General features: G+C 44.6%; 1 protein-coding gene across 2 annotated transcripts in view; it reads right to left on the reverse strand.

Annotated features, from left to right (window-relative positions):
• NTAQ1 (N-terminal glutamine amidase 1) overlaps positions 1–23,902 on the reverse strand; it is a 213,786-nt gene that overhangs the window by 78,234 nt on the left and 111,650 nt on the right. The window contains exon 6 of one of the 2 annotated variants that reach the window (XR_012490734.1): positions 18,796–18,851. The gene's annotated coding sequence lies outside the window, so the exon portion shown is untranslated. Of the gene's footprint in view, positions 1–18,795; positions 18,852–23,902 lie in introns of those variants that run through there. The other variant, XR_012490736.1, reaches the window with a different exon arrangement.

The raw sequence follows: 23,902 nt of genomic DNA on the forward strand, positions 1-23,902 counted from the left end.
GTTCCTCTCTGGGATAGGCCCGGGAAGCCCTAGAACCTCTGAATCTCTGCTTTCATCCCTGCAGGGGGCGCTCACCAAATTTCCCCACCTCCTGTACTCCTTTGGGTGGAGTGTGGTGTCCAGTCCTGCATAAAAGCACCTCTTCTCAGCCAGAGAGCCTTGACCGTGAGGTCAGATTGAAGTGAATTGCTCTTTCTGTATTCTATAATACTTAAGTTGATGCATTATTATAGATCTTATCAGTCCTCAGTCAGGAGCGTCTGTGTCTCTCTGCTGCATGGACTATCAGCTAACCCTGGGGACAAGAACTAGAGCTGGTTCCCCTTTACAGTCCCCGTGGGACCTACAAGCACCTGGCACATAGCTGGCCCGTTCCTATGTTATGATCCCCAGGCTTCAAATGCACTGGCTTTGAATCTTCAAAACTCAATCTACCCATTTATTAATTCATCTTAGGCCCACGCACATTTACTGAGTGCCTCCTCAGAGGCAGGCGCTACCTATACTGCGTGCTGGGATTTAGAGATGCAAATGACACGATTCCTGCCTTCCAAAACCCTCCGTCTACTGGAAGAAAAAGAGACATAAAGAGACATGAGCAGGTAATTAAAAATGCATACATCTATAATCAGTGTAACTTGCTTCATCAACTTAAGGTCAAATGCACTCGTTTGCTTTCAGTTTTCCAATCAACAACTCAACCCCCCAACATGCCAACGTGGGCAGAAGGTATGGTGTCTCCTTCTTCAGGACAGGACTCTGATGACTTAGGCCAAAGTGGTGGGGGTGGGGCAGACTTGCTGGCAGGGTGCATCCCTCTTCTTCATCCAGAAGAGAAGAACTAGAGTCGGTGCCTGCAAACTCCCACTCCTTCCGGTGTTGCTGTTGGACCACGGGACCCACACAGCCGAACACAGGGTGCCTGTCGCTGCTGCAGGACTGTACTCGCCGGTCCAGAGCCTTTGTACCCTGCAGTGCTGCCCTCTGAGCAGGGGTCTCTCTGTGGTTTCTCCTCTTCTGCTGAGCCACTGTTCTCCAAAGCCTAAGCCTTGGACTGGCCCAGGTTGCTTGGCCAGGAGAATCTTCCAGCATCAGCCACAATCCGTGCTGGTCCAGCTTTCCCACCAACACTCAGATCCTTGTGGAGCCCAAGGCCCAGCCTAGACTCCCCTTTGCTTGAGATCATTTTACCTCAGGGGTGATGTTTTCCCTTCCCTGTCACAAGCTTGGTCAGTGCCATCTGTCTACCCTGAAAGAGCTCCCTAACTTCCAGTCTCAAGATTTCAGGAATTGGGATGTCATCTCCTTCACTTCCTGAAGGCTCTGGATCATCTTTCAAATAAGTTGTCCCACCCTTTCCCCAAAACTTTACGTACTAAAGAAAAAGATGGCTTTTGCTAAAGTGACCTGCTACACTCTACTCTTTGGACCATGGGAATCCACTAGCTTTACATTCACACAAATCAGAGGACAATGCGTGTGACCCTTCATGGGACAAAAAGGGTAGCAATCTCCCTAAATGAAAAAAAAAAAAAAAAAAAGAGGCTGTGCCTAGTATATACATGAGGGTAAAATATTATAAAGGATAAGTACCAGGTGCTATGGACCCAGGAGAAGAACATCTGATCCAGACCAGTTCCATGGGAGGACAGAGAAGGGAAGCCTGCCTATATCATTTACCCACATTACGATGTCCCAGGTCATGCCCATCCTGTATTCTGAGCGCCTGTAGGCCAGGGAGCTAGTCTGGAAGAACTCAAGTCCTCAGGTTAATGTCATCTTAAGAACAGGCAGAGTCTCCATGGAACTGAAACAGACCACAGAGTAAAGCAGGAGGAGGCCAAGGGATAACCGGGTAGGAATTCGGAAAGTCAGGCACCTGCATCCCAGCACCAGCAACGAGAAATATGCAGCCAGAGGTATCAAACACTGAACAAAACTTATTGTCCAGGCCACAGTTTAGGAGTTTACCCAGCTCCTGCCATGATGAGTTAGACAGACAGGGGATACAAGCCAAATCACCCAGCTTGCTAAGGACTCCATTCCAGGAACGAGCAAGTAACACAGAAGCACAAAAGTGCAGGGCCTACCTCTTTGCCTGAGAAGATCAGGAAAGTCTCAGTGGGGGAGACAACATTAAAGGTAGGTCTACAGGGCCTCAGCTAGTCTAGATGATGCCCTTGGACAAATTTGGAAAAGGCTCCTGCTTTAGGAAGACACAAGAGAAACACACGCCTGCCCCTAGGCTGACAGTCAGTGCTTGGTGAGAGAAATGTGGGCTGGATTTCAGGCCCCACTTGGCCACTGGGGCCAGGTGCCTTGGCAGAATGTGCAAGAAGCAAATGTGTTGAGGTGACCCTGGTCTTGAAAGATGAGTAGGAGAGTGCCCCCAAACCAAAGGGGAAAGCAATTCCAGGCAGAGAACAACACAGACAGAGGCCAAGGGCTGGAGTAGAGCTTGGTCCTGGAGAATCTTTTACATTTCCTACGTTGGCAGGCAGTAGTCCCAAAGTGCAGGTGATCTGGGGTTCACAGGTGTGAATTTTAAAACAATGGGCACCAATTAGAGAGCCAAGAAAAAAAAGAACTTCTACTGGAGATGAGTTCTGAATGTAATGAGATAGAAATAAGGAACAAGAAATAACAGGGTGGTTATGTCAATGGCAGAGAAATTATTCAGCAAGTTTCAAAACCGTGAAAAATACCGGCGACCCATCTATTCTTTTGTAAAAATTAAAAATACATACCTTTTCTTTCTTGTAAACTAGGATCAGAGAATGGATATCCCAAAATAATCATCTTTAGTTCATTTCCCTTTGTGAGTTTGGAAAGAAACAAATGCATCTTACTTGGCTGGATGTGACCATCTCTGCAGTAAACATACCCACCCCACCCCCCAAACCAGCAATGAGTCACTAGGAAGAACATTTTCATCAGACCACCACTATTCATAGAACAATTCAAGGGGATAAAACACATGTGAATGGGGATGTCTAAAGCAGCTCCAGTGGGGAGATACCCCGGAGACCTGCATCTCTGTCTGTACCCCACACATTAAATTGCTGCACAACTACAGGCAGATCACTCAGCCTCCCTGGACCCCCACTTCCCCACCTGTCAAGTGAGGTGGCTTCATTCAACTACTCCTATGATGCTTAGTTTTATGTGCCAACTTGACTGGGTCATAGTGCTCAGGTATGTGGTCAAACATGATTCAGGATTTTTCTGTGAGGGTGTTTTTAGAGGAGATTAATGTTGAATCTGTGTACTTTGAAAAGCAGATTGCCCTCCACAATGTAGGTGGGCCTCGTCTAATCAGTTGAAAGCCTGAAAAGAACAAAGATAGACCTTCCCTGAGTAAGAGGGAATTCTGCCATCAAACAGCCTTTGGAGTCAGACTGCCTCTCTTCCCTGGGTCTCCAGCCTGCGAGCCTACCCTGCAGATTTATTTTAGACTCACCAAACTTCCACAAATGCCAATTTCCTTTTTTTTTCTTTTTAAAGTATATGAAGTACGTGTGTGTGTGTGTGTGTGTGTGTGTGTGTGTGTGTACACATCCTGTTGGTTCAGTTCCTCTGGAGAACCCTGAGTAATACAACGCCCAAACTCCTTTCCAGTTTTAAGATGCTGGGAGTCTGAATGGCAGCAAAGGAAGGTTAGGCCCATTTCTCAGCCGCAGCTCCCCCAGGACAGGGATGCCAAGCTCATCAGGACAATGTCCTCTTTCAGGAGGACTTGTGCAATGAGCCTCCGTGGCTCAGCAATAAATACCAGTAGTTCCAGAACTGGTACGCCAAGTACTGCAGGGGTATGGAGAGAGATAAACCGATATGAATGCAGCCAAGAGGAAATCCAAAATGGGACGCTATGAAGACAGTTTCACGTTCCACCAGTTATGCCATCTTCTGTCGGGACCTCCCCAGCTACTTGCTACATTATGATGCTGTTATCCCAGAGGCAGAGCAGGTTTTTTACTGGTGATTGATGAGGTGTTGCTACAGTGCAGAGCACTTTCTGCAGGGCACCCTGAGAGACTGTCTCTGGAAGACACAGTTTGGAGGAAAGAGGAGGGAGGGAGAATCAAAGCAGGCTAATATTGAAGTCCATCTGAGAACCACAGCAATTGGAACAGCCTGCCTGCCTGCCCCACATCTGCTGTTGCCTAGAAGCCCTGGGACCCTTTCAGGCCTTTCCTTTAACACACCCCAAGCAGAGCTCAGCCACAGCTTTCAGAACTAAAGAGGCCACAGAGGGAAGATGGCAGCTCATTCTCATGTTCCTGTGCTGTCCCTTCCTCCTTAAGCCCTGCATGTCCCGTGTTCCAGCCAAGCTCTCTTCTATTCTACACCCTTCCAGGTTGTCCCATCCTTGCGTAACACTTCAATCACCACCCCCGTGTGGGTGAACCCCAAATCTTGACATCCAGCCCTTCTGCTCTCCTGTGCTCCGGACCTGAGCTCCCCTAGAATGTAAGCTCCAGGAGAGTGAGGATGGCGGTCCTCTCGTTCTCTGCTGTGTCTCCCGTGCCAGGAGCAGTTCCTGGAATATAACTGGTGATTAATAAGTATCTGTTGAATCAATGAATGAACCTGCATCCAGCAGCCTTTAGACATCTCCACTTGGGCTGTCCTGGACTCAGCATGTATAAAACCAGACACTAGGTCTACCCCTCAGAACCTGTGTTCTCCATTTTGTTGATTCACTCCACCATCCGTTTCCTTGTTTAGTCCCCAAATCTGGGCATCATCTTTCCTACTTTGCTTTCCTTCTGTCAGTGAGTCTCCTGGTTCTATCTTCTTAATATCTCTAACTTGTTCAGTTTTCTCTTTCCCTAGCTGGAATAAGGCAAGAGGCACCTATCAGTCCTGTTGTATTACAGTCATCTGTTTACTTTTCTGCTTCTCCAACTAGACAATGAGTCATGTGACGGCAAAAACCTGAGGCACTGACATTCATCTGTGTGTGGGGGGGGGGGGAGGGGAAGGAAGGTAATTCTCAGAGTCTGAATACCCCCTTCTTATATTGGGAAAATCCTCCCCTGAGGAGAGTTGGTGAGAGTCAGGGGCTCAACAAACCCCTACAGAAGCCAAGATAGACAGACATACCCACCCCTGTGGTTATAATCACATGACCTGGCCCTAGCCAATCAGAGGCCTCTGCCCAGGAATTCAAAGCTGAGGGGAGGAAAGCAAAGAGGCAGGTTTATTCAAAGCTTATTCATGCTCTAGTCATCAGTGGTGGTTCTCCCCTCCCGCAGTGAGACCTAATCAGCAGACTGCCCCTGGGGTGGACCCTGGCTGTGTTCTCTGCAGCCTGGCTCCTGTGGTCCCTGCCTGTTGCCCAAGCCCTGCTCTCCAGTTTCCCATCACTCTGAGAAGTGACTGGTATCCTTCTGACACATGCCTTTTATAAATAAGTTTAGCTAGAGTCAGCTTCTGGCCTGTAACTAAGAACTCTGATTGGCATACCTGGTCTCACCTGTCCCTTAACCCCTGTATCCAGCAGTGTGCTGGTATCTGATAGGTAATCAGTGTGGGAAGAAAGGAAGGAAGAAGGAAGGAAGGAAGGAGGGAGGGAGGGAAGGAAGGAAGGAAGGAAGGAAGGAAGGAAGGAAGGAAGGAAGGAAAGAAGGAAAGAAGAAAGAAAGGAAAGACTGGCATTGTCATTCTTTTTAGACCTTTGACTACTTCTCAGGTGAGCTTGGAAGTAAGGAGAGAAGGATTGGGAAATTATGGACCATTGTATGTATATGAGACTCAGGGTTTTTTGTTTCTGTTTTTTTGTTGTTGTTGTTGTTATTGTTTTAAAACTAGGACCCTCCTCCTTCTTCACTGGCCACATCTGAGAGTCCTTGAGAAAATATACCAACCATCCCAAGTCCTGAGAAATCACTAATATTAAACATCTTCCAGGCAGTAAATTGAGAGCCAAGCTTTATATGACAGTGAGTCCAACACGACTTCCAGTTGGAGTAGGGTGAACAAGGGAAGAAAGGAGGAGGGTCTGAGTGATGACGGAGGGAGCAATGAAATAGGGAGCTGAGAATTTGGGAAGGCACATAAATAGAGCTTGTAAAATTCCCACGCTTTATAAAAACCTGCTGGGAGTAGAAATTGGTGTAAGTTTCCCAAAGATCACTCTGGTGTTCCCTTTGACCCAGTAATTCCACTTCTAAGCATCTGTCTTAAGGAAGCAATCAGAAATATGGACAGTGATTTGTGTATAAAAAATAGTCACATTGATGTTATTTATAACCAAGAAAAGAATTGGAAGCAAGTGGATGTCCAACACGAAGGAGATAGCTGAGTAAAATATGTCTCATCTGTACAACGGAATATTAGGCAGCCATTAAAAATAGTGTTCACAAAAAGATCATAAAGATACGGGGAAATGTGCTGACATAATGTTATGCAGAAAAGTTAAGATACATGCAAATCTAATTATCTCGAGCCTGATCACAAAGAAAGAAAGGAAAATATCTATATTGGAACTAAGCCTGGAAAGAAACTATCCAAGTGTTAACAGGGGTTAAAAACAAACAAACAAAAAAAAAAAGGTTGTGTCTCCATGTTGGGATTATGAATTATTTTTTCTTTTCAGTAACTTTTATATAATTTTCTACACTGGGTCAATATTAAATTGTTGATCAAGAAAAAGAAAATACAACAGTAAAATGCAAGAGTAAAAATCAAAATTAGAAAACCAATGCCAACTCACATTGAGAACTGCCATATTTTGTTTTTGAATTCACAGCCCTCGCAGTTGATTCTGAGGCTAGAGAAGCCCCGCTTCCTGCCCCAACCACTCTGCGTTTCACCTGTCTCCTTCCTCATCAGGTGAGATTAGAAATAAAGGTTCTGCTCCCTCCTGGCCCCAGGCCTGCAGTCCCCTTCTTTCCCCCATGGTTCCAGTCACTTTCTCTCAGCCCAATTTCACCGTCAGCTCTTCAGTGTCCTAGCCTGGATCCATCACACTTGACCCATGGGTGATACTTATGGTAAGGAACTACTCTCTCAAGTAGTTGTGTCTTTGAAAGGATGTGACAAAATAATTCATCTTCGATGAATAAGATGTGGGAGATGTGTTGGGACCATCAACCACTGGAAAAGTTGGATAACAATTTGGGACTAACATCCCAAGACTCATTAATTCCGTCTAGACTCTGTCTGAACTCTGAGTAGTGCCACAGGTGTATTTGGGAGTAGCTCTAGCACCTTCACATACCTAACGCAGACAAACCGGTATGTGTGTCCTGTCACTGAATTAATTCATTTTCCTAACCAAATACAGAGTTGGTCCTTACTCAGTAAATAGTGCAACCTTTTTATTAATCTCCATTTCTTCTTGCAACAACATAATAAATGGTAGAACAAAGTTTCACATAAGTAATTTAAATACCCTTGTCACCAAACTATTTTATAGCCAAATTCAACTAATCCTCAGGTCTGTTCCAGCTTGTCCTGGATTGTACATAAAATAGACTGTTGGTGTTCATTGCCTCAATAGTAATGAGAACAACAACAACATTTACAGAAATAATAGGTCTTTATGTTGCAAGCACTGAGCTAAACTCATCACTTCCTTTAATATTCACAAGAATCCACACAGAAACGGAGGCACAAAGAAGCTGAATAACCTGCCCCAAGACACACGGAATGGTGGTAGGGCTGGGCTCAAACCCAGGCAGTCTTCCTCAGAGCACCTTACGTACTCCCTTCACTATACATATGGTTCTAGCTCATAGCCCCAGCTGCGTCTGCAAAGGAGACACAGTTCTTAAATCCCCCAACAAACACCACTCTTGACTTGCTCTTGGCATCTTGACATTATCTCTGTTTTGTGACTCAAAATTAATTGCTCTAAAACCTCATACCTTCATATCTCTGACCATGATGGGGTTTTTTTTCTTCCAGTTTGAGTATCTCTGTCTCATTTTCTAATGTGATCCTTAATTGTTACATTTAGCTTTTTCAGAAACTTGTTAAAGTTCCAAACTCCCCTCTCTTCAAATGTTTTTCCATCTTACAGAGGCTACTTAGAGGAAGCGGCATGCAATTGTCACTAGGAGCTGGGTAGATGGTCAAGTAAATTATATTATTTTAATAAAAGGAAATTAATTTTAACAAAGCCAAGAGCATGCATGTCTGATGGGGGAATTTGGTTTGTTGTCAACAGTCTGGTGAAGAATACATTTTGGATTGGATTATGTTCCAGGGGAAAGCAAAACAAAAATGAGTCCTCTTGTCGCTTTTCCAGGGTTGGGGAATGGGAACCCAGTGAAATTTTTATCTAACGACTTGGCTTGCCAGGAATTTGCCCAGTCTGCTTCCAAAGGGCTGTGTAATTGAGTCTGGCTGTGTTGAGAGTGGCAGTCATCAAGAAATGACTCTGAAAAAACAAAAATGTGGCAGGGAAAGAAGAGGAAAAGAGGGACAGTAAGTCCTCACTTAACATTGTCAATAGGTTCTGCGACTTAAAGCAAAACGACATAAACACAAAATCAATGTTACCACAGGCTAATGGACATAAACGAGAGTGAAGTTCCTACATATCTCATCAACATCATAACAAAATGATGTTGAACGAAACAACGTTATTTTGAGGACCTGCATTTTACATGGTAAAATGCCCAGAGATACTGTCCAACTGACAAAATGATATTGACAAATCAAAAAATTATAAAGATGTATGTATACACATATATGTCTGTGTATACATGTGTATGTATAGTCACATGGAAACATGTGTGTCCATGAATGTATGCACATATGTATATACGCATCCATCCTTTCATATACTTTCCCTTGAGAGTATTTGTAAAATTCATATAGGCAACTATTTTCACACAGCTAATGCTGTCTTTTCCTCAAGATCTGTATACTTAAAACAAACAACAAAAAAGCAACTGAGAACTTCAAGATCTTTCTATTGTAGGTGGAGAGAGAAAAGCACCCCACCACTGACTTTTATGGAATAGCTACAGGTATCCGAGGACCAGAGGCTTCTGATTAAGATGCAGGACAAAAATGTAACTGGTTAACTATTACCACAACACAAATGCAATTAAGTGGCAACACCAAAGGGCCATCACTCAAAATTATGCAGCTTTCCACCAAATCCCAGGTGTGAGCGCTTCCGTGGGTGGGGGAGGGGAGTTGCAGAAAGCAGAGAATGGAAAGTCACTTCCATTTGTCCAGAAGTTGGGGACCAGAAATACGCCTCACTCAATTCTCCCCATCCATTATCCTGCTCCAGGCAGATCAAGGCCAGAGCAAAGCCTCGGGGTCCAGACACAAAGAGAAATCTTTCCCCTGCCTCTGTTTCACTACACCCGGGTTATTTTAGGAGCCAGCGAACTAGCAGACGTTTCTCGTCTTCCTAGATCCCGGGAAGCCTGGGCTAACGAGTGCGTCCTAGTGGTTCTCATGAACATGCTTCTGAAGCAAGAGGCACATGCAACACTGTGGAAACCTCCCCAGGAACCAGTAAAACCACAATCTGGTGCTTCTACTTCCTACTCACCAGATTGGCAAAATTTCTGAAAACTAGGAAAATCCAGTGTCGTTGAGGATGTGAGGAAAAGAACACACTAATTCATTGCTCGTGGAGTGTAAACTGGCTTCGCTTCTTGGTAGGGCAACTGGAAGCCCTTCTAAAAAGTTCAAATGCAAACCCCACAACCCGCCACTCCACAAGGCGATAAGGACAAAATGCTCACACAGATGTTTACAGTAGCAGAGACTTGTAAACAACCCAAAGACTCATCAATAAGGAAGTGATTAAATCAATCGCAACATATCCAGACCATGGAATACCACGCACAACATTTAAAAAGAACAAGGCAGAGCTCTTTGTCTGCCATGGATCTAACGGTGAGTGAAAAATGCAAGGTACCCTACTAGTACAGAGTATGATCTTATTTATGATTTAAAAACATCTGTCCGGGTTTGTGTGAATGCAAATGTCGAAGAAGGGGTTGCCTATTCTTTGTTATCTGAAATTTTACAAAACGTATGCATATTTTACTTATTCAATGCTTAAGTGAAAGAAAAATAAAAGCATTTCAAAATATGACCGTACAAAGTCAAAAGAATTTTTAAGTGAAGAAAGAGTTCTAATCGGTGAGTTCAGCAGAGTCTAGATGTTGGTCTTCAGCCTGACAGCCTAAGAGATTCGATCATATCATATCCAAGAGTGGTTTAGTATCTCAGAAGCAAATTCAAACTAAGCTTGCAAGACACTGATGGAGAAATACCAATTTGTCATTTACAACAGGGTTTTTCTACCTCAGCACAATTCACCTTTGAAGCTGGATAATTCTTTGCTGTGTGTGGTGGGGGCAACGTGAGATGTTTGGCAGATCCTCTACTCATCAGATGCCAGTATCACACCTCTCCACCAGCTGTGACAACCAAAAATGTCTTCAGATGTTGCCAAATGTCCCCTATAGGGACATTGCTAGAATCATCCGCAATTGAGAACCACTGGTTTACTACAGTGAGAAGTATAACTGCCAAGAAAGCCAGGTGCAGAAAAACAACATGGACAACCAAATGATAATGGAAGGTAGATGGCAGAGCAGGAAGTCAGAACAAAGGCAGCTTTTTAGAAAAAATGATTTAAATATTTGATAGCTTTGGCCTGGGGTAGCCTGAGGCACCTGCCTCGCTCCAGGGAAATGTCTATCCCTGGACAGCACGTTGGTTGGGCACTGCCAGCTCTCTCCCCTCTGACCCAGATTTAGTCATCGTTCTCCTTCTGATCAACACTTTTCCCCAGAGACACCAATGCGGACCACTGTATTAATGCTTCTCAAATATGCCAATGACCTTGAATGGCTGAGGAGCATAAACTAATGGAGGCAGGTAACCTCTGAGGGAGGCCTAGCCCCAAAGCTCCCACCACAAATACATCATTTCTTTGACGTTGTGTTTCACCTTAAAAGTCCACATGATTTTGCCTTCTGCTCTAAGGTGTATATATATGTATATATGGTATATGATATGTATGATATATGATATATGATATATATATACATATATATATGATGCAAAAGCAATTGCGGTTTTTGCAATTATTTTCAACCTTTTAAACCACAATTACTTTTGCACCAACCATGTGTATATATATATATATAATTTTTTAAACAAGAAGCAAATAGATTTCCCAAATCCCAAATGGTAAACTTTGGGAAGGTACCCAAGTTTATCCTGTGGCTTCACGCACTCCCAGGCACATTCCAAGACCTAAAGAATAGGCAACTTCCTGTTCTCCCTTCATCTCACTCCAAGAGAATAGTTCCAGGAGCCTGAAAAAGGCTCTAGGAGTTCCAGGTGAAATCGGCTCTCTCTAAGGTGCCTCCTGCATCTCCCTGATCTCCTCCAGGGCACTCTTCACACTCCCAGGTCTAAGGAAAGCCCTTTCACCGCCACCTGTACTGAGAAGCTCACAGTTTCTGCCCCAGCTGAATTCCAACAGCAACACACGCAAGGGAGTGACGCTGTCTCAGGCAGAGTTCCAGTGAAATGACCCAGTGGCTCGTTTTGGTTTCAAACCATATACCCTCCTGAGATGTATTTATTTAGTTTTTTAGAAAAAATTCTCTTAGCAAGAAAGAAATTGGGGGAAAAGCGTGGGAGGCTCTATTTCTGAATCCTTGGGATTTTATCTCCTCTTATTTAAGGGATTTCATGTTCAGTGGGGGTGGGGAGTGGGGAGGATCTTAAGTACAGAAGCATATTTCAATCATGGCTCATGTAAAGCATGGATCAAGACTGGGTTTTGCAGAGGACAGAGACTTATGGATTATAAGCTAAAGCAAAATCATGGCGGGGAGGGGCTCAGGAAATGCTGGGCTTCGCTGGTCAGGCTTCTGAAGTCACAGCGCTGGATCCCGTGGTCTGCAATGGACCTAGTATTTCTGAGACAGACACTTCTGAGATTGCAGTCAGGATTTCATAAATCTTATTTCCGTATCTTTTGGCGGCCTCCATCCATTTCTTATTCCCATCCCTCCTCTTCCAATCCCTTCTTTATTTATATGCCATAAATACAAAGTCCGAGAAAGGACAGACGTAGACCCATCCCTTTTCCTCTGTTTCTTCCCAGAACTGGGATGGGAATTTCATGTTTTGCTGCTGCCTTCCTTACCCAATTCTACACATGACGCCAATGTACTTCCATCCTTAGATAGTTTCGTAACAGAACCAGATTTTCTCTTTTTATGTCTTCCTTTAAAAATGACCAAGAGAAATGGGCTCCGGATTTTCACCTTTTCTTCTCCTTCCCGCCCCCAGAATGATTTTCAAGGACTCAAATCTCAATTCAATTATTTATCCTCAGGGCCATGCTATCTAGGGAGGGGAGACCCAAAGCAATGGCCAATCTGAAGCCCTCTTGAAAGTTAGGTTTGTGGAGAGGTGAACATGCTGTTGGTTCCTGCAGATATCAGCTCCATGGAAAAAATGCTCAGTCTCGCCAGGGACTATTTACACAGAGGGGAGGCAGGGAGAGACGAGAGGCACAATCCTAGTCCTGAGAGATCGTGTTCCGTGTTAAGAAAAGGACGGCTCAGCACCACGTAGGTGGCATGCCAGGAAGAAAAGCAATCCAGCCCACTTGAGCCCAGGAAGAGAAGTCCAGCAGAAAAAGGTCACACCACCACGAGGCCAGCAATGCATCAGGAGGAAGGCTGCTGTCTGTTTAGAGACAGGCAACTTGGGTTTGAACCCCAGCTCTGCCATTATATTCAGTGCAAGTTACTTGGCCTCTCTCTTTGCTTCAATTGTCTCATATTTAAAATGCTGGTAATAGCATGGATGCATTCAGCAAATGTTTATGAATGTGCAGTTGTGTCAGGAAAAACTGTCTTTCCTCCTAAGTTTCTCCTTTAGTCTCACATTACTACCAGACTCACAACAATTCTGACAGCAGCTGGGTATGGGGCTTTCCCCCAAACAAGCAATTCTGCAACCGGCTGGGTGTCCTACAATTTAACTCAATGTTGACACTATCTACCTAGAGATAAGAGTCAGATTCCATAGTGTAGGGCCCAGTCCCATAGGATGCCCCTCCTACTTCAGGTGCCAATCGCAAGCAGTAGGTCCCCAGGTTACCCACAACTTCTGTCTGATTTGGCTACAAATTGCACGTTCCCACAACCCACTCCTCGGGTTCAATAAATTTGCTACAGCTGCTCCCAGAACTCAGGTAAACAGTTACATTTACTAGTTTATTAAAGGATATGAAAACGATACCGAGGAAAAGCCAGGTGAAGAGATACCTAGGGCGAGTTCTGGGAGGGTCTGGAGCACGGGAGCTTTTGTCCCCATGGAGTTGGGGTATCATCCTTCCAATACATGGGTATATTCACCAACCTGGAAGCCCCCTGAACCCCTTACTGTTGGGATTCTATGGAGGCTTCTTCACACAGCCATGCTCAATTAACAACTCCATTTCCGGCCCCTCTCCCCTCTCTGGACGGTAGGGGGTGGGGCTGAAAATTCCAAGCTTCTAATCATGACTTGGTAGTTCTGGTGACCTGCCCTCATCCAGGAGCCACCCAGAGTCCCCACATTAGAACAAAAGAAGCTCCTAGTGCTCTTATCACCGAGGAATTTACAAGGGTTTCAGGAGCTATGTGCCAGGAACTGGGGACACAGACCAATATATATATTGTATATTACCTCATAGCGAGATATGCCTGGCACTCTTCTAGGTGCTGGAGGTGGAAAAGGGCAGCTGTGAGCAAAACATGCACAGTCACTGCTCTTGGGCAGTTTACATCCTAGGGAGGAATGATAAGCAATAAAGAAATATGACAGATAATTTCCATAACAAAGGCTATAAAGAAAATAAAACAGAATATAGTATGATAGCAAGTGATGGGGGCGGGAGAAGGGGTTGGTGAAACATTAGAAGAAGAAACAAAGAAGCTGCTACAAGAATGATGGAAACCAACCAGCCTTGTGAAGACGAGAACAAGTGCATTTGGGCAGAACCTACTTCAGAGGGTATTTCAGACAAAGTCAATGAGAGAAAACTTGGAAAATCTTAGTATAGTACCAGACACAACAAATGTAAGTTACTCAACAAATGTAAGCAGCCATTATGATTCAGAGGGCTTAGAAAAGTTCCCAGAGTCAAGTCATAGGGAAGCTGGGAAAGATATTGTCAAGGACATCAGGGGGTGATTGGAGCTGGAGAGCTGACGGTATAGCCTCATCCACGGAGGCTGGATGGTACACAGAAGTGAGTCATGAGGGGCTGTGACGAAGGTCATAGAGAACTGGAGAGCTCATGCCCCATCTGGAAGGAGCAGCGGGACACACTTCACTTCCTTCAGTGACCCTGATCCCTGTGCCATGTGTTTGCCACCCTGGCCTGCACAGAGCATTCCTCTCAGCTCACTCAACCCATGAACCTCCCCTCCTACGCCTGAGCTGCCTCTGGCCAGCCTGTCCTGGACTCTTGGGCAGCAGGTCGGCAGACAAGTCAGTCTGTTTAATCTCCCTGTTCTATAGATAAAGAAACTGGGCCCCGGGGAGGTGATGAGATTCTAGCAGGGAACACAGCTACTCCCTCAGCCTTGACTGAAGACCACACCGCCCCTTGCCGAAAAGGTTGTCTTCTTCAACCTTGGTTCCTTCTACGTCTATCCTGCAGTGCAAGAGGTGGCATGCACAGAGCAGTAGGGAAGAGAGGGGACACCTGCCCAGCCAACCAACCCTGGTGACCCATGAGGACACCGATGTCACAGTGGGAATATGCCCCACACTCAGAGAAGTAAAGTTCCAGGGCACCTAAGATTCCAAAACTGTCAGAGGTATTTGGGGGCAGGTTGTGGGGATGGAGAGGAGGCCATGGTATTATCCCCACTGGGGGTGCTGATGGAGCAGACCATGTACACAGCAGGGCAGGAGGTCGGAACACAGCCCCAGAACGTAGATCTGGTCAAATGAACAATTCAATTATCCAAAGCATGTTGATGGGACCGGCTCAGACACAGAACTGCAGAGGAGCCCAAGAGAAGTAGTGACACCCCTTCCCTGTGCAAACGGCTTTCACATTCCTGCCCCAGACAGTTTACCGAGGAGTCAACCACGGCCCAAGGATGGTAATTGAGATGTTGTGACTCCCTCGTGCCCTCCTCCCACAGAAGTCAAAACCCGTGATATTCGGAGATGCCTTCCATTTGTGGGGAATACAAGGATCCTCTCCATGAAATGATGAGAGCATAGCACAACATGCACAAAGCTACCCCGGGAGGATCTTCTGGTGTGTGCGCTGGACTTTTGAAAAACTTGCAATTTCTGGATGATACTAAGCTCTCTTCATCTATAGGCTTTTGTAAACACCACTTTGTCATCCTAAAATCCTATCCCTCTCCCCACCATGACCCTTGTTCACCTGGCTAAATGCTATTCGTAGTGCCCCAACTTAAGTATCACCTCCTCCAGGAAGACGGCCCTGATATCCATGGGTGGTACCCCATCCATGTGCCTCCTCGTCACCGGACACCTCTTAGAGCATTCACCAGCCACACTGCCCTATAATGACATTCCTGGGTTTCAGTCTCCCCCATTAGACTATGCTCCGTGACGGCAGACACCATGTTGTTTTTGCTGTTATATCCCACGACCTCAGTAGGCACTCAGTAAGTTGTCATTTACAGAATCATGAACAGGGCCGGCGGCCTCCCTCTCAGAGCCCACAGCGTGGTATGGAAGCTCACCGCCCAGGATGTTTATTCCACAGCAGACTCACCCTGAGAGCTCGAGGCCTCTTATGGCTCGTTCTTTCTCTTTTAGGAATTTCTACCCTCCCTCGTTGTCAACAGCTCCATGTTAGTCAGCTGAGATCTGGATAATGCCAACCCATTCCGGAGCCAGCCAGCTCCTCTCTGCAGACTGGGCACCAGGCCATCTGATTTCTCCCCTCCACTGGCACGAGAGGACCAAAGGCAGCCAGGAAATCAGTCTTGGGAATGTTTGGCCTTTCCAAGCCCTTGGGATTAGATCTAAACATCTGATCCAGGGAGACAAGCTAATAACCCATTCCCCAATCGATGGGTGGGGATTCCTTGCTTTCACTCAGGTACCTGAACCCACCTGTCTCTTCTCACTCATTCTCCTGTTCTTTACCACCATTTGTAGGTTAATTTTTATTTTTGACAGTGACTCTATGTTTAGGCTACGGTGAATATCTTTCGGGGTGTTTGCCCAGTTTATATGACTCCTTAGGTGTACCACTTACCAGCAAACCTCGTATCTGTGAGGGGACCATCAGTGTTGACTGGATCAGGATTGGACACCTGAGTCAATTGGAGTCACCTAGGAATTGGGGCTAAGAGTGTCTAGTTCAGTTTGAATAGTTCTCTTAAATGGAGGTGATGCAAATTGAGGAGCTATATGGTAGCCTTCTCTTACCTACTAAGTAGGCGGGGAAGCATAAAAGGCTGGTGTGCAGAAACATAAGGAACGAGAGATGCTGGGCTAAGACGTCTGGATTGGCTTTTTTGTTCCTGATCGCAGCCCCTTTCTGAGGCCCAGTCTCTTTTTTTCCCATTGGAACCTCATCAATATTCAACAGTTATCCACTGGGCACCTACTATGTGCCAAGCACAAGGGTCTAAGCACTTGGTCTAAGTGATACAAGAAATAGACAAAATCCCTGCCCTCATAGAGTATACAATCGAATTAATGAAATAATACAATCTAAATATGTAATCACAAACTGGTTTTAGTACTCTAAAAAAAAAATAGAGGATGATTTAAAAATATATATGGAACAGGGGGACCTGGCCTAGTCTGGAGAATCAAGGAAGGCTTCCCCGAGGGAGTGACATTTGGATGAATTCATGAAACAGAGAAGCACCTGTGGGATGGTAAGAGGAGGATTCCTAAACCAAACCAGTGCCTTAGAGACAAGGTTTCAGCCCAGAGGTGACCATGAGAATGTAAAATGAATAGTCAGTAAGGAGGACCCTGGGACCTCCACAGACGGAGGAAGGGAAATTCAAGTCAATCTCATCTAGACCTTAAGAGGCCACGTGATACCTGTGTCTGTCTGATTTCATTGGCTGGGCTGTACTTGGGCCCTGGGAGTTTCTAAACTCCTCAGGGGATTCTAATGTGCAGCTACACTGGAGACCCACTGACTCCTGCACCGCAGGGAGAGGCAGCTGACAATGATACTGCAACTGGTACCATCCCAATCCTCATATGAGTCACGTCACTTCTCCAGCGTCATCAACTGACCTACTCCTGTGATCAAATCCTGCGCACTCTGTGTCATAACTGATGAACCCCCTGCCATGTGGCATGCTAGGAACTTAGACACACACACACAAAAAGAGTGATACTTAAGCAGCCCAAGCTACGATCTAGGCTCATTAACTAGGAAAGAAGTGTTCAGATTCCAGGGAAAACGAATAGCGATAAGGCCAAGAAAGAGAAGGCGGGAAGATGGCTGGGGTAGAACTTACAAAACTGAGAACAATTCTCCTTAGCTACATAGACTCGGTACCTGTCACAGACCACAAAGAATTTAGGAAGCAGAAAGCCAAGCAAGGGCGCCCCTGAGGTGTTGCATGAGAGCGAGAGAGAGGTGTAGAGTCAGTGGCTACAGCCGTGGGGTGCTGGCAAATGTTTAACAGCCCACTCTCAGGGGAAAGCCCTGCTTTGCTGCATTTGCCCATTTCCATGGTGTAAATACTCCCACCATGGCCAATTTGTTAAGTTACTAATGTGGCATTCCTGTGTACACCCATTCCTGGGAAGGGGTGTGCACAGCAGCTGGCTCTTGTGAGTTGGTGTGAATCAGCTCTAGCCCCCCCCTCACCCCCACTCCTGGCCATAGCAGGTAAAAAACCCTAAATGGGTTTTATAGGCTGGGGTCATCCATTAACTCCAGGTATCTAGCATTCACACTTAGTCTTGGACGTGTTATGTAATAAACAGCACTTTCTGTTGCTTAACATTCTAAATGTGAGAGAGGAAAAGATTATTCGTCCTCTACTTTCCCTGCCTTCCAAGGAGAGTGAAGCCCAAAGAGGATGTGTTTGGATAGTACGAGAAGCTACTGGAAGGGGTGGGAGAATATTTGGGGAAAGGAGAGATATTTGGAGAGATAAGGTTGCTAGTGTTGAAAAGGGAACTTTGGGGAAAGAACAAAGACACTTAAAAAGGGAATCTTTTCTTTAAAGTTCTGCTGTGTGGCATGTAATATTATCATTCAAATTTCCCTAAGAAGTCTTCAGTAAAGTCTGCAGCTCTCACCAAAACTCATGGAGTTCAATTTGATTTGAAGGAGGGAACCAATATGGTGCTGAATTTGTCTCAAGGTGGGTACAGAGTGAGAGAAAGGGCTGCACAAAGGGGCACAGCTACATTTCAATTAGATGGGAAATAACAATAATAACACAACAACAATAACAACAACCCCATTTACTAACACCAACCATGTATCTGGCACGGCTCTACTCACTTTATGAATATTAACCCATTTAATCACACAACATCCCTGTGTGGTAGGAACTATACAGACGAGCAACTGATATGAACACAGGCTGGTTCCAGAGCCCCCAAGCTTGATTGACGATTGCACTATAAGACCTTTCAGTGTAGTGTATGGAATACAGTGTATCTTTTTAGATAAACAGTTTTAGATAAACAATACAGAACACCTTAGATCTTTGTGGTCAGGATGCTTGATCTATAATTCAGATATTCCGGGAGACCTGGAAACCTGATCACTCTATTGGTAAGCTGCTTGAAGTGAAACGAAAGCCTTACCTGGAAGGGGGGTTTCAGGCATCTGTCAGGGGGTTGGATATTTTCTTCTGGGGCTCCTGAAATCACAACAGAAATGCATTGTACACCAGCTGCATACAATTCCATTGAACCGACATTATTAAGCACTCTTGGAGGTCTGCAACAATGAGAACACCAGTCTCTCATACATCTCACCCAGCCAGGCGGACGGGACAGGGAGTGGAGTGGAAAAGCAAGTACGCCCTTAACTCTGCGACAGGGAGAGTGAAGTGGGTGCATGAGAGGAGAGGCACGTCTACAATACCGCTCAGCATGTGGCACGGAAATTGCCAGAAACTTCCTGGGCTGATAAACTCGGGGCTCCACCATGAGGGGTTCCAACAGGCACGGATGGAGAGTGAGAGCATTCTGGGGAGAGGGAAAAGCCCAAGCAAAGGTGCAGAGATGGCACAGACCAGGGCACGGAGTGGGACCACAGGCATGAGGAGGGGGCATGAGGCACAGAAGCCAGAAGCTATTCACAGTCTTCTCTGCATTGTTTTATAATAAGGAAGCCATGATGGAAGGAAAATAAAGTCACAATGAAAATCCCAAAAGTCAACAGGACTATTTTCATTTTGACAAAATAAAGAGCACCTTAAAATTTAAGAATAACCAGGCTTCTACTAACCTTAATTCATAACAATTAATAATTAATAGGAGGTCAGACAATTAAGTTCACAAACTTGTTGCAACAATGTGGCTAACCTTTTTTGATATCAGAGGGATTATTCATTATGAATTTGTACCAACTGCACAAACAGTTAACCAAGTTTACTATTTGGAAGTGCTGATAAGACTGCGGGGAAAAAGTTAGACGACCTGAACTTTTCGCCAACAATTCATGGCTCTTGCATCATGACAATGCACCAGCTCATGTGGCACCATCTGTGAGGAAGTTTTTAGCCAGTAAACTAATAAGTGTATTGGAACACCTTCCCTACTCACCTGATCTGGCCCCCAATGGCTTCTTTCTTTATCTGAAGAGAAAGAAAATATTGAAAGGAAGGCATTTTGATGACATTCAGGACATCAAGGGTAATACGACAACAGCTCTGATGGCCATTCCAGAAGAAGAGTTCCAAAAATGCTTTGAAGGGTGGACTAGGTCCTGGCGCCAGTGCATAGTTTCCGAAGGGGAGTACTTCGAAGGTGACTGTAGTGATATTCAGCAATGAGGGATGTAGCACTTTTTCTAGGATGAGTTCACGAACTTAATTGTCTGACCTTGTAGGTTTATGAAGGCTTACAAATTTAAAGGTAGATTATAGTTACTCTGAACAGATCTGTGACACAATCAGTTTATTTTACAAGTACTTGCACTACTTTCTCTTGTTCCCCCATCTCAATTTTTCCATCCTCCCCCCAGCTCAGTTCTTGAGGCTCTATATGCCCCCCACTGTTCTGGGCAACCTTCCATGTTGTCCTCTCACGGTTGTACTTTTCTGCTGGTGTCTTTTCTATCAAAAGTTGTCCCTTCTGTGTTCCAGGCCCTTGGAATCTGAGATGGCCCTAATTCCAATTCAGGTGATAATGGTTAATTTTGATCTTCAATGGGAATACGTTGGCTTCAAAACGAAGAGTGCACGTAATGGGAGAATTTCAGGCCAATAAGAGACCTTGGGGCGGGGTCTTCCTGTGCCCCTCAGTCCACACCCAATAGGAGGCTCCTTATTCCACCTATAGGGCTGCCATTGGTTGAAGGAATTTCTTTAGGAAACCATAGGCCAAATTTCATATCGGAAAAGGTAGACTATGGCTAACGTGTCCTCTGTGCCCTCTTGTGCCCTGCTCCCTGTTTTCCTTTCTCCCCTGAGGAAACGCAGAGATGTTTTTGGAATATAATTCTACATAACTCAGGCTATCAAGTTATGTTTCATCTGGCAATCCAGACTGGATGAGCCAGCATAAACGGAGACTGGAGGCAGAGGAGGGAGGAAAAAGCCACGGGGGGAGCAGAGTAAAAAAGGAAGGTGATGACATGAGGAGCTTACGGAGGCAAAGACCTGGAAATCTGGACCCAACAGGTTCAGCTTCTGAGCCAGTGTCTGCCTGAAAGCCAAAAGCACTGCCAACAGCCCTATGGGAATTTCCAGGATTTCCTAATTGCCTTGGCCAGAGGCCACCCCAAGTCATATCTCTAGGCATGTCACTGTTTACAGAGCCCTTCCCAGACAGAATGCTTCACAACAGTTCTGGGACAAAGACAACTGCTGTTAATATCCCCCTTATACAGATGAGCAAACTGAGGCTGAGAAATCCAGTGATTCAGTGAGTGAGAAGGGAAACTGGAACTTCCCTCAAGGTCCACTCGTTTTAAAGCCAATCTTCTCCAACCTGCTCTTCCTTCTCCTCCACGACCATGGTCAAATGACTATCCAGAAGTCTCTTTGATGTCATTGAGTTGATGTCCTCTCAGCTTTCGACGATAGTGAGTACATGGCACTAAGGTGATGTCATAGGAAATAAGAAGACGGGGAAAAATTTTCCTCTCCCTTCACGTTACTCACAAGCTTGAGAGATTTTAAAATAATGGAGGCTTTGGGCTGATGTCCTTTCAGACACAACCATGAACCCCACTCTCCTTCAGAACATCACCCTACAGATGTTTGTTGAGTACCTGCTCTGCCCCAGGCCCTGTCCTAGGTACTGAGGTTACCATGGTAACAGGACAGTTAAGGAGCTTGCTATCTCGCAGCTCATATTCTAATGGCAGGAGACAAGTAAGAAACCAGGAAAATAAATAAACACGTGTATGTTGAAACTAAAACAGTTGCAAACAGAGCTTCTGTTGGGCAAAAACAAGCTCAGATCATATGTATGTCAAGCTGGGCTTCGTAAATCAGCCTACCGGCCTCTAAATGAATACCGAGAGTTGGTTCTCTATTTACCAGAGCATATGAAAACAAATCCCTTTATTACAAAACCATGAAAAACATCATGTGAGAGCCCAGTCAGAAATCAAACTGAGAGATGGACGGTTGCAAGACCCAAGGAAGGATGTTACTGCTAATAAAGCCCAGCTCCACCTTCAAGGAGATGGAGAGCCTGAGAAAAGGGCAGATTCATTCAACGTTGGAATGATCCAGGAAGATGACATTATCATTATGACTTCAGGGTCGAATTGGAGACTCTTGTAAATCAAAATTAAATTATGCTTTCAGTATCATGAGCAAGGATTTCAGCTTCCAGGATGTCAATATGTGCTTGTTCACATGTGGCTTTTATATTTCAGAAGGTAATACCATCTGAAGCTAGCCCAGCCCACCCCCACGGAGAGCATTCTCTCTTTGAACTTGATGCATTTGACATCCACTGTACTTGTTTGGCAATTAACCATGCACTGTCTGTGAACTCAAATTGTTGTCTTGCATTGTTCCTTATCGCTTCCAGTGTTGCACTTCTTGTGCAATGATGACTCACCTCCCAAGTGGTTTACAGAGATCACCCTTTACCCCTGTGCTGTGTTAACCTTGCACTATAATATAGCCTTCATTTAGTCTGCAGTTTGTTGAATGCCTACTATGTGCTGGGCACTGCATTAGATACTGGGGAGGTAGGCTTCTTGGAAATTTCCGTCTACGGGGAGAGACAGACATATGTCATCACTCAAATGAGTCTATAGTTATACATTACAGATTGAGACAAGTACAATGAAAGAAAAGAATTAAATTCCTTGACAATGGATCACATTCAGGAAACCCGACCTGGGCTAAAAGGAAGGAAAGGATTCCCTAAGAAAGTGGAACCGGAACTGAAATGGGAAGCAGAGGAAGAATATGTAAAGGCCCTGGGCAGGAGGAAACATGGGTCAACATGGGCACCGTGCAAAAGTTTGCACTGCAAACTGGCACTGAGGCCAAAGCAGAGAGAGCAAAGGAGGGTGATGAGGAGTGAGGCAAGAGATTTATGTGGATCCTTGCATAGACACCTTTATGTAAATTTATGTAAATTTAAGCACTGCATATTTTTATATTCATATATACTGTATATTTCATATACGTTATAAAACATACCAATATAGAAAATTTTTAAAAGGAGTTAATGACAAAATAGTTCTTAAAGTCTTGTTTTGACAAAATGCTGAAAACTGTTGAAGTTGAATGATAGGCACACAGGATTTCATTATTACATTTTCTATTTTGTGTGTGTTTGAAAATGTTCACAAAAGAAAGGTTTTCTCTAAGTCTTGAAAAATATTATGATGGCTACATACTGTCATTAGTTAATATGTCAAAGCACAATGCACACAGAAGTGGAACTGCTGGGTCATAAGGCAATTCTATTTTTAATTTTTTGAGTCACCTCCATACTGTTTTCCATGTGGTTGCATGAATTTTCCATCCCACCAACAGGGCATAATGGTTCCCTTTTCTCCACATCCTCACCAACACTTGTTTGTTGATTTATTGATGATAGACAGGTATTCTGACAGGTATGAGATGATATTGCAGAGTGGTTTTAATCTGCATTTCTCTGTTTAGTAATGTTGAGTATCTTTTCATGTCTGTTGGCCATCTGTATGTCCATTCAGGTCCTCTGCCCATTTTTTAATTGGATTGTTTGGGTTTTTTGGTGGTAAGTTGTATGAGTTCTTTATAAATTTTGGGTATTAACTCATATCATTAGTGAATATCTTCTCCCATTCTATAGGTTATCTTTTCATTTTGTTGATGGTTTCCTTTGCTATGCAAAAATTTTTAGTTTGATGTAGTCCCATTTCTTTATTATTTCTTTTGTTTCTCTTGCCCAAGGAGATATATATTTTTTTAAAATTCCTAAGAGGAATGTCAAAGAGTTTACTGCCTATGCTTTCTTCTAGTAGTTTCATGGTTGCAGGTTTTACATTTAAGTCTTTTAATCCATTTTGAGTTTGTTCTTATAGATGGTGTAAGAAAATGGTCTCATTTCTTTCTTTCTTTGTTTCTTTTTTTTTTTTTTTTTGCCTGTGTTCCCAACACCATTTTTCCCAACACTATTTATTGAAGAGACTTTACCCTGCTGTATATTCTTGCCTCCTTTGTCATGGATTAACTAACCATATAAGTGGGGGTTTACTTCTGGGTTCTCTGTTCTGTTCCATTGATCT

The sequence above is a fragment of the Rhinolophus sinicus genome, linkage group LG12 (assembly GCF_036562045.2).
Source record: "Rhinolophus sinicus isolate RSC01 linkage group LG12, ASM3656204v1, whole genome shotgun sequence".
Taxonomy (NCBI): Eukaryota; Metazoa; Chordata; class Mammalia; order Chiroptera; family Rhinolophidae; genus Rhinolophus; species Rhinolophus sinicus.